General features: G+C 46.1%; 1 protein-coding gene across 3 annotated transcripts in view; it reads left to right on the top strand.

The window, feature by feature from the left end:
- The first annotated feature begins 1,347 nt into the window (after positions 1 to 1,347).
- LOC129829232 (TANK-binding kinase 1-binding protein 1-like) overlaps positions 1,348 to 18,000 on the top strand; it is a 141,933-nt gene continuing 125,280 nt past the window's right edge. Inside the window, exon 1 of one of the 3 annotated variants that reach the window (XM_055890896.1) lies at positions 1,348 to 2,041. The gene's annotated coding sequence lies outside the window, so the exon portion shown is untranslated. Of the gene's footprint in view, positions 2,042 to 2,073; positions 2,536 to 18,000 lie in introns of those variants that run through there. The other 2 variants (XM_055890898.1, XM_055890897.1) reach the window with 2 other exon arrangements.

Below are 18,000 nucleotides of genomic sequence, written 5' to 3' on the forward strand. Positions count from 1 at the left end.
AGCTCATCTTAGTAGTATGCTGCTCCACTCTGAGGGCTTTTGCACAGCCACCAACCAGCTACTTGGGGTGTATTGGACATAGTTCACATGGCCATATCTCCATAAATAATAAAATGGCCCAAATATTCCATATATACTTATCCTTTAACATTTTAGTAGAAAAGTGGTGAAAACATGTGCAAACTTACTGTTTAAAAAAACATTTAATGGCTAGTTCCAATAGTTTACATGTAAACACTCAAAAAGGTATATGGGTGTTCCATGAAATCTATCATTGCAATGATATTTAATATGATATTCTGTTTTGTGTCAATTTTAAGAAATGTGACAGGAAACCTGCCCTGTACACATCACTTTAGGTAAAATCCTATAGGAGTGCATGATGTCCAGCAGAGAGACAGGTAACCCATTTTAACAAAATACTTTTATAATGAGACCTTTCAGCCTTTACACAAAGTAAGTAAAGTCTAAACAAAGAGGTTTAGCTGTAGTGCCATTGCAGATTTAACCTATTATACTCAGTGGTATATATTTTTTTAGGTGCCGGAGAAAAAAGGAGAAAATGACGTCATTATTTTGGCATATCTTTGGCATATCTTTGGCATATCTTCCAAATTCAACGCATCATCTTACGCCTACACATATTGACTTGAATAAATGTCATAATTGGGCTGTATGTACCAATTAATTATGGAGATATGGCCAAGTGAATATAGTTCAATATTGCCCCATGCAGCTGGTTGGCAGCTATATTGGAAATGGCTGCCAGGGGGGTAACAGACTAAATCTAGCCAAAAATGCTTCTTTAGACATGCCCCAGTTGTGTGTGAAATTTTGTGGCTCTATCACAAAGTCCACAATTTTCTCCCGTAGCTGCTGGACTATGTCAAAATGACCTCAACATGACCCCCATGAAGGTCTTAAGAGTATTTGATGATCAGGACTATTGTCTATATTATCGGGGGGGTTTATTTATTTGGTAGATATCATTTTGATATTGTTTGGAATGATTTTAACTTATTTTCTTCTAACAGGAAATCCGAGACTGCCTCCAATACCGAGTTGCACAGCAGTCTAAGACACTGCGTCTCAGTGCAAGAAGCGTCCCTATCCCTGGTTCGATTCCAGGCTGTATCACATCCGGCCATGATTGGGAGTCCCATAGGGCGGCACACAATTGGCCCAGCGTCGCCCGGGTTTGGCCGGGGTAGGCCGTCATTGTAAATAAGATATTGTTCTTAACTGACTTGCCTAGTTAAATAAAGGTTACAATCCGTAGAATGTTCCTTAAGGTATCTAGTATTGATGTACCAAGTTTTATACTTGTATCATAAAGTCGAACGATCTCAGCATATTTGGTTCTTATGCGCTGGACTACATGTGCTGCTGCTGCGTGTTGGAGCCATATGAAGGTCCTATTGCCGCGACAAGAATCCACCCCAATCGAGAACAAAGTGTTTGATCTCCAGTTATAGCAGCAGTTACAGAACTGTGGAAGGAGAGAACAGAAGAACACTGGCTACTATCAACGGACATTGGGACTCGCCGCAACCTTGCGCTTTTTTGGGTGTACTGCCCCTCTTGAGCAATGGCATCTCTAGATCGATCAAAGGGAGCGTGTGAGGATGGGGTCGCCTTTTTTATTACCATGTATTATCAGTAGATTAGATGTATCATACAGTGATACTAGAGTATTCCATAGCCTCTGATGTGAGTGCATGGAGACACATAGGCAGACAAGGTTGGGAACGTGAAAGAAGTAGCGCGCTCCGTGTATACGCGTGATCCTACAGATTGCACTGAAAAAAAGCACAATATTTCCCATGCATGTTTTTGTTAGTAGACTTCGTAACACATGGGTGAAATATTGATTAATCGTCAACTGCTAATGAACACACCATAAATTAGCAGTGTTCTTGAACAAAGCTGATGCATCTTAAAGGAGACGCGCGTGTTTTGACAGCATCATCCCCACCTCAAATGGATGGAGTTATCGTCTGATCCTGGCCACAGAAATCGCCCAACTTCAAGCGCCACGTAAGTGAGGGATGCTCATACAATATTTTGAATGGATGATCAAATCATTTGCTCTGGGCAAATTCAGATTACATGAACTAAAAGGTATAGCTTGCAATTCAATTGTCAAAACCGTGCAGGTTTATTTAACCGTAGACCACTCATTTAGGTGGCTAGACTAATTACAATTCTATACCAATAAATACATGAAGATAGTGTCTTATTGATCATGTGTACACTGTTGAAAGGAAGGCACCTTTAGGCTATGTGGGCAGCAGTATAGGCATGGGGGCGTCTGTTGGATCTTGATGTAGCTCGACTTTCGTTCTCCAGTTTTGTCAGAAGTGTTTGGTAGGCTGTAGAACAACCATAACATAATGACGTGCAACTAACAACAGACCGTGTGATCTTGGAATGAAATTAGTCGAATGGAAAACCACGGTAGCAAAATCTGGAACTTAAAGAGGAATGTGACATGACACAAAGTGAACTTGGATAGATACGGTCGTTCACTCTGAGGTGAGCCAAAGGCATTTTTAATCATGGATAGGCCTTAAGTCCCAATAGTGCATGTAATACTGGCATATACTGTACCGTTTATCTAAAGATGAAATACAATTGCAGTCTCTTACAGGGATGATGCATGGTATTTGGGTCTTTCTGGTGTCAGTCATTGAGGAAGCCTGAATGCAGTGCCTAGCTTGATAACAAATTCAATTAAACTACTGTAGGCACTAGAGATTTAGGTGAATCAGAGGTTGCCTTGAGAGGATAAAGGACTTATTGTCCAGTAGACTGTTGTGGGGTGGACTGGAGAGTGGGCTGCAGTGTCTCTACAGTTGCAATGAAGAGGACAGCACCTTGGTGCTGAAATACTTCATTATCGTTTTACATGAATTGACGAGTTTAAATAGGACTTTTGGTTTCAGAAGAGAGAGAAAAGGTTTGTGGAGCTGATCTCAACTGTAGACTGATTGTGGTTTGGGGTTCTCTGACAGCCAGGGTCCTTATGAATTAGTAGTCATGTATAGCAAATGGGAATGACAGACTTCCTGCCAGACTTACAGAATGTGTGCTTTAAAAGCAGAATTTAAGTAGGCAAAAAATACAGTGCTGTGATGGAAACATTTGCCTAATTCACACATTTCAGAAATGTCAAAAATATGTCTGTCAAAGCCAAAGGCATTTTACTTAAATTATGTCTCTATCTAACTGATCTTCTACCCTGGTGGAGAGTTGTGTAAGATCTCCCCCAGATCTCCATCAGAGGGATGGGGGAGATCTTTGATCCAAGCTCACTAGCTGAACGGCATGCATATCATGCTTTTAAACTGGCCTCGCAATTCACTATGTAAATAATACTTAGTCCATGCAGTCAGTGGCTCAACAGTGAACGATTAAACGCTCAGTCAATTAGCCTGTTAATAAGAATCTGATAACCCATGGCACTGAGAGGAGGGAGGTGGTACTGTAGAATGACCCCCACCACTCCAACCACCACCACCTATCCTGTTTCCCTGCAGGCCCTTGTGTTGTCAATGGTGTTCTGGGCCAGAGCCTAACTTGATTACTGTGCACTTAATTTGCAGCGCGGCTCTCCGCTGGTCCCGCCAGGGCCTGTCTGTCTGTGTGCAGGGGCTCATTAAAGTGACTGAATCACTGTGTGTGTTAGCCTACCTGCTAATCGCCAATCACATACAGTGGCAAGAACAAGTATGTGAACCCTTTGCAAATACCTGGATTTCTCCATAAATTGGTCATAACATTTGATCTGATCTTTATCTAGGTCACAACAATAGACCAACACAGTCTGCATAAACTAATAACATGTCTTTATTGAACACACTGTGTAAACATTCAGAGTGCAGGGTGGGAAAAGTATGTGAATCCTTGGATTTAATAACTGGTTGACCCTCCTTTGGCAGCAATAACCTCAACCAAACATTTTCTGTAGTTGTGGATCAGACCTGCACAACGGTCAGGAATTTTGGACCATTCCTCTTTACAAAACTGTTTCAGTTCAGCAATATTCTTGGGATGTCTAGTGTGAACTGCTCTCTTGAGGTCATGCCACAGCGTCTCAATTGGGTTGAGGTCAGGACTCTTACTGGGCCACTCCAGAAGGTGTATTTTCTTCTGTTGAAGCCATTCTGTTGTTGATTTACTTCTGTGTTTTGAGTCATTGTCCTGTTGCATCACCCAACTTCTGTTGAGCTTCAATTGGCAGACAGATAGCCTTACATTCTCCTGCAAAATGTCTTGATAAACTTGGGAATTCATTTTCCCGTCGATGATAGCAAGCTGTCCATGCCGTGAGGCAGCAAAGCAGACCCAAACCATGATGCTCCCTCCACCATACTTTACAGTTGGGATGAGGTTTTGATGTTGGTGTGCAGAGCCTTTTTTCAACCACACATACTGTTGTGTGTTCCTTCCAAACAACTGTAGTTTCATCTGTCCACAGAGTATTTTGCCAAAAGCGCTGTGGAACATCCAGGGGCACTTTTGCAAACTTCAGACTGTCAGCAATGTTTTTTTGGACAGCAGTGGCTTCTTTCGTGGTTTCCTCCCATGAACACTATTCTTGTTTAGTGTTTTTACGTATCGTAGACTCGTCAACAGAGATGTTAGCATGTTCCAGAGATTTCTGTAAGTCTTTAGCTGACACTCTAGGATTCTTCTTAACCTCATTGAGCATTCTGCGCTGGGCTCTTGCAGTCATCTTTGCAGGACTGCCATTCCTAGGGAGAGTAGCAACAGTGCTGAACTGTTCCCATTTATAGACATTTTGTCTTACCGTGGATTGATGAACATCAAGGCTTTTAGAGATACTTTTGTAACCCTTTCCAGCTTTATGAAGGTCAAGGAGTTCACATACTTTTTCCAACCTACCCTGTGAATGTTTAAATGATGTATTCAATATAGACAAGAAAAATACAATAATTTGTGTGTTATTAGTTTGAGCACGCTGTGTTTGTCTATTGTTGCGACTTAGATGAAGATCAGATCAAATGACAAATTTATGCAGAAATCCAGGTAATTCCAAAGGGTTCACATACTTTTTCTTGCCACTAACACTGTAGACTCTCACGGGGCTGTTGTTGTGTTTCGCTTTGTTTTCTCAGCTAACCATGTTTTGCTTTTCTCACCCGTAAATTGGATTGTGGGAGCATCTCGGCTTGTTTCTGATGTCTTATGTAAAGTGTTGTGTTTGAGCTGTAATTATGAGTGCAGAACTGCATTATGGTTGTCACTATTGGTGTATCATGAATGATGCATACTGTGGAGATGTTAGTATGTCTATTTTGAGGATTAATTGCTCCCTTTAAGGGAAACAAAGCACAATCATACTCTAAAGCAGAAAACCAACAAGGAATCCATAGGGAGCCTTGGTGAGAAAGATATACCTCCAAACAACCATGGGGACATGTATTTACCAGTTACCTCATCATGTGTGAAAGTGATGTGGCCATTTGCTGGTCCAGACCCATGTTGCCCAACACAGGTCCCATAGTACACAAATCTCTCCAGTTTCTGGCCAAAGTCGCAGTCTATCCTGTCTGGCTTTTAATGGATCCCCCATAATCAGAGGCCTTACAAATCAATCAACTGATTGCTTCAGTCGATTAATTAAGACTGTTTGCGCTACAGTGTACAGTGTGACCTTCACCAAGTGTCCTTACTCTCCAGTGGTAACAAAGGGCTGACGCACATAGATTAAAGAGAGTGAGCAATTTGGCACCATACAGCTGGAGTGCTGAATTGAAGAGTGTTTTTCTCTGAAAGGTAGCCCGCTGAGGGTGAGTAACACATTGAATGAGCCAGTTTAAGCATGACTCGTCGTTAAACTTCGCATTTCTAGCTCAACTGGAATCTAATTGATCTGGAAATGGCAGCTTCTCTTCCCTGTCATCCGAGTCAACTCTTTCCCTTAGAATTCAAACTTTATAGGCAATCTATGAGGGCCAGTGGGTGCAGTAACACACCTGATTCTAACAATCTAGCAACTAGTTTTCAATCAATACTTTCGAATTGGAACACCCAATACCAGGAGGAGGCAGTCTTACCAGCATATGCTTGGTGTACATGTAACAGTATAACTTTACTTCGTCCCCTCGCCCCGACACGGGCGCGAACCAGGGACCCTCTTCACACGTCAACAACGGTTGCCCACGAAGCATCGTTACCCATCGCTCCACAAAGGCCACGGCCCTTGCAGAGCAAGGGGCAACCCTACTTAATGTCTCAGAGCAAGTGACGTAACTGATTGAAATGCTACTAGCGCGCACCCGCTAACTAGCTAGCCATTTCACATCCGTTACACTCACCCCCCTTTCAACCTCCTCCTTTTCCGCAGCAACCAGTGATCCGGGTCAACAGCATCAATAAAACAGTATAACTTTACGTCGTCCCCTCGCCCCGACACGGGCGCGAACCAGGGACCCTCTGCACACATCAACAACGGTTGCCCACGAAGCATCGTTACCCATCGCTCCACAAAGGCCACGGCCCTTGCAGAGCAAGGGGCAACCCTACTTAATGTCTCAGAGCAAGTGACGTAACTGATTGAAATGCTACTAGCGCGCACCCGCTAACTAGCTAGCCATTTCACATCCGTTACATACAGTAGGTGCAGGCTTTTTTTCATCTTTCCAATCAAAACTTTGACTATTAGAGGTGTCACCTCTTGGCTGCCCAACACTGCCCTAAACCCATATTGCAGTGAGATGAGATCAACCGCTGCAAAGCCTACCACCATAGAGTAGATCTGAGTGATGTGTCTTTAATACACCCAATACCTGCAAGACTGCCTAGCACACTAGCATATTGAGGCCATTCATCTCACTCCATGGCCTCATCACCCGAGACCTGAATTTGCTCTACCTCTGGGCTTTCTGCTTAACTGTACATGTGTAATGCCTTCATAAGCACGGCTGACTACCAACTAAGAAACAGCACTTATGTGACTCACAGCATAGCCTGACCATGTATATAAAATTAACTCCATGTCTCTCCAGCATATCTCTTACTCATTTCTGCCTCGCCCATTCAATAATGATGTTGCTGTACATTTATGTAAGCCACTCACACTGTCAAATTTAGCTGATGATGAGGGAGGAGGGAGAGCAGGAACTCTGCTACATGATATAATATTAATGGGCTGTTTTTAAGGGTCGCAAGGGGTGAGAGAGAGAGAGAGAGAGAGAGAGAGAGAGAGAGAGAGAGAGAGAGAGAGAGAGAGAGAGAGAGAGAGAGAGAGAGAGAGAGAGAGAGAGAGAGAGAGAGAGAGAGAGAGAGAGAGAGAGAGAGAGAGAGAGAGAGAGAGAGAGAGAGAGAGAGAGAGCCTGCAGTTGTGACACTGATCTCTTCCCATTCCTTCTTCCTTCAAAAGTACTGCATAACAACACACCTAGCAAATCTGTAAAGGTGCTTGGACACTTTCTTCTCCGTGTTTCCAACTTCAACCCGGGGTGACCCAGTATCAACGGTTAATAACTTCTGTCGAGTTGTGCGGGAAGGAGGAACATTCTCTCTCATTCAGTTGCTGTCCGATGAATATTGGGTAAACGAGGGTCATTGTCGTTGCTAGCTCCTCCACCAGAGCTTTACCAACTACCAGAGACCGTGGATGCTCCGTTTCTCTTACTAACTGTTAGTCATTAACCATTAAGAAGGGCCCCAGAATCCAGTTAACCGTAAGAGATCCTCAGGCATTGCCACTGGGGGAAATTGAAACGCAATGACGCCTTTTGAAGTGTGACCGATAATAGTGTTTGTTGGATGATTACACAACAGTGTTGCTGGGTGCTTGACTTAATATGAGCACAATAAAATACCAGTCGGTGTCCAGCCGAGTGTTGTTTCCCAAGAGCGCAATAATTCCCAACCAACTAGCACACTTCATGCCATGGGTGTTTGTGCCTCTGTGCTATTCACTGCAACACATAGACGTTAGCTCGAGGTATCCTGTTTCTATTGCAAAGCTTTCACAATGCTTTGCTTGATATGAGTGTAACAAATATCTGCCAATGTCCAGCCAATTTGCTTCCCCAAGAGCATGCTGTCAATTTAGGATCACCCCATGCTGAAAAAAACAGCGTAGACTAGCATAGACTGTTGTGTTTTCGCTGGTGACCAGTCTTTGCTGTGTTTTTGCTGGTGACCAGTCTTTGCTGTGTTTTTGCTGGTGACCAGTCTTTGCTGTGTTTTTGCTGGTGACCAGCCTTTGTTGTGTTTTCGCTGGTGACCAGTCTTTGTTGTGTTTTTGCTGGTGACCAGTCTTTGCTGTGTTTTTGCTGGTGACCAGCCTTTGTTGTGTTTTCGCTGGTGACCAGTCTTTGTTGTGTTTTTGCTGGTGACCAGTCTTTGCTGTGTTTTTGCTGGTGACCAGTCTTTGCTGTGTTTTTGCTGGTGACCAGCCTTTGTTGTGTTTTCGCTGGTGACCAGTCTTTGTTGTGTTTTTGCTGGTGACCAGTCTTTGCTGTGTTTTTGCTGGTGACCAGGCTTTGTTGTGTTTTCGCTGGTGACCAGTCTTTGTTGTGTTTCGCTGGTGACCAGTCTTTGTTGTGTTTTCGCTGGTGACCAGGCTTTGTTGTGTTTTCGCTGGTGACCAGTCTTTGCTGTGTTTTTGCTGGTGACCAGTCTTTGTTGTGTTTTCGCTGCTGACCAGTCTTTGTTGTGTTTTCGCTGGTGACCAGTCTTTGTTGTGTTTTCGCTGGTGACCAGTCTTTGTTGTGTTTTCGCTGGTGACCAGTCTTTGTTGTGTTTTCGCTGGTGACAAGTCTTTGTTGTGTTTTCGCTGGTGACCAGTCTTTGCTGTGTTTTTGCTGGTGACCAGGCTTTGTTGTGTTTTCACTAGGGGGAGAGCCTTCATTGTGTTTTAACTAACGACCAGCCATCATTGTGTTTTTGCTGGTGACCAGCCTTCGCTGTGTTTTGGAGACTGGTCACAAGCGCACCGGAATTGTTGGTCACCGGCAAAACCAGCATCAAGTGATTTGATTTCAAGTAACATTATGCTGGCTTGCAAAGTGATGTCTATTGGAATCCAGGCTGAGTGGGGATATCCAACAATTGGAAATGTTATTCACCCACAATCTGCATTCAGAATGACTGCCAGGGTTAGAAAAATTAGTAAGATGAGTAAACCATCTAAACTGGAACAACCATTTCAGTAACGAGTGCAATAAGTCCAAATAACAGATTGGATTACTTTAGAAACATTTACATTATTTATTTTTGTGTAACATAAGATAAATGAATTAAGTGCCTTCAGAAAGTATTCACACCCCTTGACTTTTTCCTAAATATTTTGTGTTACATGGATTCAATTGAGATTTTTTTTGTCACTGGCCTACACACAATACTCCATAATGTAAAAGTGGAGTTATTCTATGTTTTTTTATTTTATTTTTTACAAATGAAGTAAAAATGAAAAGTTGAAATGTCTTGAGTCAATAAGTTTTCAACCTCTTTGTAATTGCAAGCCTAGAAGTTCAGGAGTAAACATTTGCTTAACAAGTCACATAATAAGTTGCATGGACTCACCGTGTGCAATAAGTGTTTAACATGATTTTTGAATGACTACCTCATCTCTGTACCCCACACATACAATTATCTGTAAGGTGCCTCAGTCGAGCAGTGAATTTCAAAGAACAGATTCAACCATAAAGACCAGAGAGGTTTTACAATGCCTCACAAAAAAGGGCACCTATTGGTAGACAGGTAAAAATAAAAAAAAACAGACATTGAATATCTATTTGAGCATTGTGAAGTTATGAATTACACTTTGGATGGTGTATCAAAGCACCCAGTCACTACAAAGATACAGGTGTCCTTCATAACTCAGTTGCAAGGTAGAAGGAAACCAGTCAGGGATTTTCACCATGAGGCCAATGGGAACTTTAAAACAGTTACAGAGTTGAATGGCTGTGATAGGAGAAAACTGAGGATGGATCAACAACATTGTAGTTACTCCACAACAGTGTTGGGGGTAACACATTATAAAGTAATGTTTTGAGGGAGTGTGCAATTGGCATGCTGACTGCAGGAATGTCCACCAGAACTGTTGCCAGAGAATTGATTGTTCATTTCTCTACCGTAAGCCGCCTCGTTTTAGAGAGTTTGGCAGTATGTCCAAACGGCCTCACAACCGCAGACCACATGTAACCTCGCCAGCCCAGGATCTCCATATGCGGCTTCTTCACATGCGGGAACGCCTGAGACCAGTCACCTGGACAGCTGTTGAAACTGTGTGTTTGTACACAGCCTTTGTAGTTCTGCTGAACCAGTCAGGGATTTTCACCATGAGGCCAATGGTGAGTACTAAGTAGGCAAGCCATTCTAAGGCAGTGTACGCCCTCTACAGGACATAACAATGACCAACACACGTAAGTCATTTCCAGAGGGTTTTCTGTTTTTGGTAATGCAAAAGTAATGTAACAACTAAAGAGTTATTTTCCACAGTAATGTAAAGATTTAGTTTTAATTGCAGTAACGTTGTAACCTAACGAGTTACTTCCCAACACTGCTCCACAATGCTAACCTAATTGACAGAATAAAAAATATTCCAAAACGTGCATCCTGTTTGCAACAAGGTACTAAACTAATACTACAAAAAATATGGCAAAGCAATTAACTTTTTGTCCTGAATACAAAGTGTTATTTTTGGGGCAAATCCAATACAACACATTACTAAGTACCCCACTCCATATTTTCAAGAATAGCAGTGGCTGCATCATGTTGTGGGTATGCTTGACGCTAGGGGGCAGTATTTTTATGTTTGGAAAAATAACGTTCCCAAAGTAAACGGCCTATTTCTCAGGCCCAGATGCTAGAATATGCATATAATTGACAGATTGGGATAGAAAACACGCTAACGTTTCCAAAACGGTCAAAATATTGTCTGTGAGTATAACAGAACTGATTTTGCAGGCGAAACCTGAGGAAATCCAACCAGGAAGTGCCTCTTATTTTGAAAAATCCCTGTTCCATTGCCTGCCTTTCCTCTATTTAAAGGGATATCAACCAGATTCTGCTTCCACAGGGTGTGAACAGTCTTTAGACATAGTTTCAAGCTTTTATTCTGAAAAATGAGCGAGATTTATCAAATCGCGTCAGTGGACTGCCAGATGTCCTTCGATTAGTTCCTGTGCGCAAAAGTGGTAGCTCCACATTTTCTTTATCTCTTGTATTGAGTAGTTTACCGTCCGGTTGAAATATGATCGATTATTTATGTTAAAAACAACCTGAGGATTGATTATAAAAAACGTTTGACATGTGTCAGGTTTTGGCCAAGACTGTTCGGGTTTTGGTCACTAGATGTCCCAATTGCACCTTTTTTGTACCTTTTGTTTTTCTTGCTCTAATTATTGTTTGCACCTGTAGGTCATTCCCTTGTTAGTATTTAAACCCTGTGTGTTCCTCAGTTCCTTGCTCAGTGTTTGTAAGTTAGCAACCAGCCCCAGCCCAAGCCTTGTTTTATACAGATATTTCTCTTGTTGGATTTTCCAGAGGTTCTCTGGTTTAGTTCTTGTGTATTATTTGAGTAGTCTTTTAAGGTTTGTTTTTCCCTGCTGTTTTTTACCACTTTGTGGAGTTTCTTTTGTATTTTGGAGGATTTCCATTTTGTGCCTCTTGGCTTTATTTGTGGACATTGTGGATTTAGTTTCTTTGCCTGAAGATTTTGTTATTTTATTAAACCACCAACTCTAGTACTGCTGTGTCTGCCTCATCTTCTGGGTTCTGACGATTATTAGTGACTGTTTCTCGCACCGGGTCCTGACAACATGTTTCTACGAACTTTACGGATACTATTTGGATTTTTCTTCTGCCCTTCATGACCGCTCGAGCCTGTGGATTTCTGAACATAACGCGCCAACCAAATGGAGGTTTTCGGATATAAAAATAATCTTTATCGAACAAAAGGAACATTTATTGTGTAACTGGGAGTCTCGCGAGTGCAAACATCCGAAGATCATCAAAGGTAAGTGATTATTTTTTATTTATTTTCTGACTTTCGTAACCAATCTACATTGCTGCTAGCTGTTTGTAATGTTTTGTCTAGTGATCGATAAACTCACACAAACGCTTGGATTGCTTTCGCTGTTAAGCATATTTTCAAAATATGACACGACAGGTGGATTAACAACAAGCTAAGCTGTGTTTTGGTATATTGCACTTGTGATTTCATGCCTGAAGATTTTGTTCTTTTATTAAACCACCATCTCTAGTACTGCTGTGTCTGCCTCATCTTCTGGGTTCTGACGATTATTAGTGACTGTTTCTCGCACCGGGTCCTGACAGAAACACTGAGCCATTATAATGAACCCAGAGGCAGCCAGTACCCAGGATTTTTTTCCCATGCTGTCCCACCACGAGGGGACTGTCCAACGCCACGAAGCTGCTCTGGTTCAGCAAGAGGCCTTAATGGCTAGATATTCTCAACTTCTGTCAGAGATGCTGACTTCCATAAAGCAGATTTCGGATCGACTTTCCCCGGCAACCGCTTCTGCTCCAGTTCATCCGATTCAAGTGCCCCTGGCAGTTAACCCCCTGGCTGAACCTCGTCTGCCGCCTCCCCAATGGTTCTCAGGGGATCCGAGTGTTTGTAAGGGTTTTTTCACCCAATGTTCTCTCTCCTTTGAGCTGCAACCATCGTCGTTTCCCACCGACCGGTCCAAGATAGCAAATATCATCACCCTGCTGTCGGAAAAAGCCCTAGCCTGGGCTACTGCTGTGTGGGATGCCCAAAGTCCCTGCTGTGCCAGCTACTCTACCTTTGCTGAAGAATTCAAGCGAGTGTTTCAAGGTCCTACCAACGGCCCTGACTCAGCCAAACAGCTCCTGACTCTCCGCCAAGGTCGGCGCAGCGTGACGGACTATGCCATCCAGTTCCGCACTGTGGCAGCAGCAAGTGGCTGGAACGACGAGGCGCTCACAGTGTGTTTTTTTTGAAGGGGCTTTCTGACACCATCCAAGATGAACTGGCCACTCGGGAACCACCGGACAACCTCGAGTCCCTTATCAAGTTGGCTTCACGCATAGACCAGCGTCTGAGAGAGAGAGAACTCAACCGTAGACCCCTCACCCTAGCTCCTATCGGTTCCAGCTCCGAGTCTCCACCTTTATCCTCGCTGGCTCCACCAGAACCCATGCAGGTTGGACGCATCTCCCAGGCTGAGAGAGACCGCCGGATGAGGGAGCGATGCTGTCTATATTGCGGCAAACCGGGCCATTTCCGCTCCACGTGTCCCGGGCTCCAGGGAAACGCACTCTCCCGTGCAGGCCTGGGAGGACTGTAACGGGAAACATAACCTCCTCCCATCCATCCAACTCCCGCCTGCTCATTCCAGTTACCCTTTCCTGGGACAACCACGAGTTTTCTCTTCAAGCTTTGGTAGACTCTGGAGCCGCAGGTAACTTCATGGATGGGGTCTGGGCGAAGGAGAATGGCGTTCCTTCTGAACCTCTAAGTGACCCCATAAGGGTTACTGTGTTGGATAGAAGCCCTTTGGGATCTGGACTTGTCACTCGTGCCACTACCCCCTTGCGACTTTCAGTTTCCCAACACCAGGAAGTGATGAACTTTCATCTGATCTCCTGTTCCGAGTTCCCTCTCGTCCTTGGTTATCCCTGGCTTCACAGCCATAACCCTCACATCGACTGGTCTGTGGGCACTATCAAGCAGTGGGGTCCTACGTGCCAAGCCACTTGTATCTTCCCGAGTTCCCAGAGTTCCCCTTCCGAGTCTCTAGAATCCATCGACCTGTCCCGAGTTCCCGAGTGTTACCATGACCTCAAACTGGTATTTAGCAAACAGAGGGCCACCAAACTACCACCCCATAGACCTTACGATTGCACCATCGACCTGTTTCCGGGGACCTGCCCTCCCAGGGGTCGGATCTTTTCCCTTTGTCCTCCCGAACGAGCTGCTATGGATACCTACATCAAGGACGCTCTGGCAGCAGGCCTCATGCGTCCATCTACCTCGCCGGCGGGAGCAGGGTTTTTCTTTGTGGCCAAGAAAGACGGTGGATTACGACCTTGCATTGACTACCGGGGACTCAATGCCATAACCGTCCGTAACCGCTACCCACTACCCCTTATGGCCACAGCCTTTGAGCTGCTCCAGGAAGCAGTTGTCTTCACTAAGCTTGACCTGCGGAACGCATACCATCTTGTGCGGATCAAACCCGGGGACGAGTGGAAGACCGCTTTCAACACGCCTACTGGTCACTACGAATACTCGGTGATGCCCTTCGGCCTGACCAACGCCCCGGCTGTGTTCCAAGCGCTCATAAACGATGTGCTTAGGGATATGCTTAACATCTTCGTGTTTGTTTACTTGGATGACATCCTCATCTTTTCGAGCTCCCTTCAAGAACACACTAAGCATGTCAGACAAGTGCTCAAACACCTCCTAGACAGCCATTTGTACGTTAAGCCGGAAAAGTGTGAATTCCATTCCTCTCGAGTACAATTCATGGGATTTATAGTGGAACCCGGTCGAGTCCAGATGGACCCCAAGAAGGTAGGGGCAGTAGCGGATTGGCCCATCCCCAAGTCCGTTAAGGAAGTTCAGCGTTTCCTGGGCTTCACCAACTTTTACCGCAAGTTCATCAAGAACTTCAGCTCGGTGGCAGCCCCTCTCTCAGCTGTAACCAAGGGTGGCAACACAAGGTTTCTGTGGGGAAGAGAAGCTGAGACGGCCTTCCAAGGACTCAAGCAGCGCATCCTCTCTGCTCCCATCCTGACACTACCAACGGCGGATGAACCTTTTGTGGTGGAGGTAGACGCATCAGAGGTTGGGGTTGGAGCTGTCCTGTCTCAGAGGGGTGAAGACAAGAAGCTTCATTACATTTACATTTAACATTTAAGTCATTTAGCAGACGCTCTTATCCAGAGCGACTTACAAATTGGTGCATTCACCTTATGACATCCAGTGGAACAGCCACTTTACAATAGTGCATCAGATCTTTTAAGGGGGGGGGGGGGGGGGGGGGGGGGGCGCAGAAGGATTGCTTTATCCTAGGTATTCCTTGAAGAGGTGGGGTTTCAGGTGTCTCCGGAAGGTGGTGATTGACTCCGCTGTCCTGGCGTCGTGAGGGAGTTTGTTCCACCATTGGGGGGCCAGAGCAGCGAACAGTTTTGACTGGGCTGAGCGGGAACTGTACTTCCTCAGTGGTAGGGAGGCGAGCAGGCCAGAGGTGGATGAACGCAGTGCCCTTGTTTGGGTGTAGGGCCTGATCAGAGCCTGAAGGTACTGAGGTGCCGTTCCCCTCACAGCTCCGTAGGCAAGCACCATGGTCTTGTAGCGGATGCGAGCTTCAACTGGAAGCCAGTGGAGAGAGCGGAGGAGCGGGGTGACGTGAGAGAACTTGGGAAGGTTGAACACCAGACGGGCTGCGGCGTTCTGGATGAGTTGTAGGGGTTTAATGGCACAGGCAGGGAGCCCAGCCAGCAGCGAGTTGCAGTAATCCAGACGGGAGATGACAAGTGCCTGGATTAGGACCTGCGCCGCTTCCTGTGTGAGGCAGGGTCGTACTCTGCGGATGTTGTAGAGCATGAACCTACAGGAACGGGCCACCGCCTTGATGTTGGTGGAGAACGACAGGGTGTTGTCCAGGATCACGCCAAGGTTCTTAGCGCTCTGGGAGGAGGACACAATGGAGTTGTCAACCGTGATGGCGAGATCATGGAACGGACAGTCCTTCCCCGGGAGGAAGAGCAGCTCCGTCTTGCCGAGGTTCAGCTTGAGGTGGTGATCCGTCATCCACACTGATATGTCTGCCAGACATGCAGAGATGCGATTCGCCACCTGGTCATCAGAAGGGGGAAAGGAGAAGATTAATTGTGTGTCGTCTGCATAGCAATGATAGGAGAGACCATGTGAGGTTATGACAGAGCCAAGTGACTTGGTGTATAGCGAGAATAGGAGAGGGCCTAGAACAGAGCCCTGGGGGACACCAGTGGTGAGAGCGCGTGGTGAGGAGACAGATTCTCGCCACGCCACCTGGTAGGAGCGACCTGTCAGGTAGGACGCAATCCAAGCGTGGGCCGCGCCGGAGATGCCCAACTCGGAGAGGGTGGAGAGGAGGATCTGATGGTTCACAGTATCGAAGGCAGCCGATAGGTCTAGAAGGATGAGAGCAGAGGAGAGAGAGTTAGCTTTAGCAGTGCGGAGCGCCTCCGTGATACAGAGAAGAGCAGTCTCAGTTGAGTGACTAGTCTTGAAACCTGACTGATTTGGATCAAGAAGGTCATTCTGAGAGAGATAGCAGGAGAGCTGGCCAAGGACGGCACGTTCAAGAGTTTTGGAGAGAAAAGAAAGAAGGGATACTGGTCTGTAGTTGTTGACATCGGAGGGATCGAGTGTAGGTTTTTTCAGAAGGGGTGCAACTCTCGCTCTCTTGAAGACGGAAGGGACGTAGCCAGCGGTCAAGGATGAGTTGATGAGCGAGGTGAGGTAAGGTAGAAGGTCTCCGGAAATGGTCTGGAGAAGAGAGGAGGGGATCGGGTCAAGCGGGCAGGTTGTTGGGCGGCCGGCCGTCACAAGACGCGAGATTTCATCTGGAGAGAGAGGGGAGAAAGAGGTCAAAGCACAGGGTTGGGCAGTGTGAGCAGAACCAGCGGTGTCGTTTGACTTAGCGAACGAGGATCGGATGTCGTCGACCTTCTTTTCAAAATGGTTGACGAAGTCGTCTGCAGAGAGGGAGGAGGGGGGGGGAGGGGGAGGAGGATTCAGGAGGGAGGAGAAGGTGGCAAAGAGCTTCCTAGGGTTAGAGGCAGATGCTTGGAATTTAGAGTGGTAGAAAGTGGCTTTAGCAGCAGAGACAGAAGAGGAAAATGTAGAGAGGAGGGAGTGAAAGGATGCCAGGTCCGCAGGGAGGCGAGTTTTCCTCCATTTCCGCTCGGCTGCCCGGAGCCCTGTTCTGTGAGCTCGCAATGAGTCGTCGAGCCACGGAGCGGGAGGGGAGGACCGAGCCGGCCTGGAGGATAGGGGACATAGAGAGTCAAAGGATGCAGAAAGGGAGGAGAGGAGGGTTGAGGAGGCAGAATCAGGAGATAGGTTGGAGAAGGTTTGGGCAGAGGGAAGAGATGATAGGATGGAAGAGGAGAGAGTAGCGGGGGAGAGAGAGCGGAGGTTGGGACGGCGCGATACCATCCGAGTAGGGGCAGTGTGGGAAGTGTTGGATGAGAGCGAGAGGGAGAAGGATACAAGGTAGTGGTCGGAGACTTGGAGGGGAGTTGCAATGAGGTTAGTGGAAGAACAGCATCTAGTAAAGATGAGGTCAAGCGTATTGCCTGCCTTGTGAGTAGGGGGGGAAGGTGAGAGGGTGAGGTCAAAAGAGGAGAGGAGTGGAAAGAAGGAGGCAGAGAGGAATGAGTCAAAGGTAGACATGGGGAGGTTAAAGTCACCCAGAACTGTGAGAGGTGAGCCGTCCTCAGGAAAGGAGCTTATCAAGGCATCAAGCTCATTGATGAACTCTCCAAGGGAACCTGGAGGGCGATAAATGATAAGGATGTTAAGCTTGAAAGGGCTGGTAACTGTGACAGCATGGAATTCAAAGGAGGCGATAGACAGATGGGTAAGGGGAGAAAGAGAGAATGACCACTTGGGAGAGATGAGGATCCCGGTGCCACCACCCCGCTGACCAGAAGGTCTCGGGGTGTGCGAGAACACGTGGGCAGACGAAGAGAGAGCAGTAGGAGTAGCAGTGTTATCTGTGATGAGCCATGTTTCCGTCAGTGCCAGGAAGTCGAGGGACTGGAGGGACGCATAGGCTGAGATGAGCTCTGCCTTGTTGGCCGCAGATCGGCAGTTCCAGAGGCTACCGGAGACCTGGAACTCCACGTGGGTCGTGCGGGCTGGGACCACCAGGTTAGGGTGGGCGCGGCCACGCGGTGTGAAGCGTTTGTATGGTCTGTGCAGAGAGGAGAGAACAGGGATAGACAGACACATGGTTGACAGGCTACAGAAGA

Source organism: Salvelinus fontinalis, chromosome 30, assembly GCF_029448725.1.
Source record: "Salvelinus fontinalis isolate EN_2023a chromosome 30, ASM2944872v1, whole genome shotgun sequence".
Classification (NCBI taxonomy): Eukaryota; Metazoa; Chordata; class Actinopteri; order Salmoniformes; family Salmonidae; genus Salvelinus; species Salvelinus fontinalis.